The sequence below is a fragment of the Oryx dammah genome, unplaced genomic scaffold (assembly GCF_014754425.2).
Source record: "Oryx dammah isolate SB20612 unplaced genomic scaffold, SCBI_Odam_1.1 HiC_scaffold_3225, whole genome shotgun sequence".
NCBI lineage: Eukaryota > Metazoa > Chordata > Mammalia > Artiodactyla > Bovidae > Oryx > Oryx dammah.
Window position 1 is genome coordinate 1 of NW_024073257.1, and position 1,454 is coordinate 1,454.

At 42.0% G+C, this 1,454-nt stretch overlaps 1 non-coding gene across 1 annotated transcript; it reads right to left on the bottom strand.

Moving 5' to 3' along the window:
• Positions 1-377: 377 nt before the first annotated feature.
• LOC120859798 lies at positions 378-583 on the bottom strand. Its single transcript, XR_005720153.1, has one exon. It is a non-coding gene; the product is annotated as a small nucleolar RNA U3 (small nucleolar RNA).
• Between the last annotated feature and the right edge of the window lie 871 nt (positions 584-1,454).

Below are 1,454 nucleotides of genomic sequence, written 5' to 3' on the forward strand. Positions count from 1 at the left end.
CAAATCATAATACCTATAAATTCAGTCAGGAAACTAAAATACCAAACTGCATCAGACAAACTTTCCTTCATTTCAAAGAAAAATTACAGTTCAGGACGTCCCTGGTGGTCCACTGGTTAGGACTCCACACTTCCCCTGCAGGCAGTGTGGGTTCCATCCCTGGTCAGGGAACTAAGATCCCATAGGCCGCATGGTGTGGTCAAAAGAAAGAAAAACCACAGCTTATACAAAAGTTAGGTAGGGGAAAAAACCACAACATCTGTTACATAGGTTAAAAAGTATTGTGCAATTTGAACATGTGAAGAAAAAAAAAATATAGAAAACAGCCTTTAATGGCAAATATTCATCTACCTTTTGGGACAGTAACAGGGGACGAAACCACTCAGAAAGAGTCCCTTCCCTCATACTCCTCCCGAGGAAATGAACAGTCATCAGATGCAAATGGCAATTAGCAGCACAAAGAGCTGACTTGACACTCAGAAGAGAACGGACCTCCTTGTGGATTTCAGATTTTGAGAACTCCACACAGAAACGTCTCTAGTAATAGCAAATTATAGAAATAATAACTCCTAAAACCAGTCTTGACTTTAACCTGGCAACCTCCGTTGGGTCCATGGCAGCCACACACTTTTTATGGATGGCAGCATTTTCCAACATTCCTCTTATTTCAGAAATACCATATAAATGATTTTCAAACTGTTGGTACGAAACCAAACTTGGGTCCACATGCAATAAAACCAATCTACTAACACAGGCTGTGGTGGAGAAAGGCACAGGGTTTATCCCAGAGCACCAAGGGGTTTGGGCCTTTTAAGCACTGCCTACCTGGCCTCCTTTTCATACTGTCAAAGTCAAAGCTATGGTGTTTCCAGCAGTCATGTACGGATGGGAGAGTTAGACCATAAAGAAGGCTGAGGCCCGAGGAAAAAAGGTTTTCCATCTGTGGTGTTGGAGATAACTCTTGAGAGTCCCTGGGACTGCAAGGAGACCAAACCAGTCAATCCTAAAGGAAATCAACTTTAAATATTGATTGGAAGGACTGATGATGAAGCTGAAGTTTCTATTCTCTGGCCACGTAATGGGAAGACCCGACTCATTGGAAAAGACCTTGATGCTGGTAAAGACCGTAAGCAAAAGGAGAAGAGGGAGGCAGAAGATGAGATGGTCAGAGAGTATCACTGACTCAATGGACATGAATTTGAGCAAACTCCGGGAGAGAGCAGAGCACAGAGGAGCCTAGGCAGGCTGTTGGCCATGAAGGTCCAAAGAGTCAGACATGGGTAAAAAGAACAAAAAAAAGCTATCAGGTAAGTAAGAAAGATTAAGTACTTCAACTCCTAACAAAATAAAAAATTACTTAAATGTGGTTTCCCTCATTCATTAGGAAACTACTATTTCTATAGCACTTTAATAGGATTTCTACAGTACCACTTCTACGGTACTTCCAGGCCATG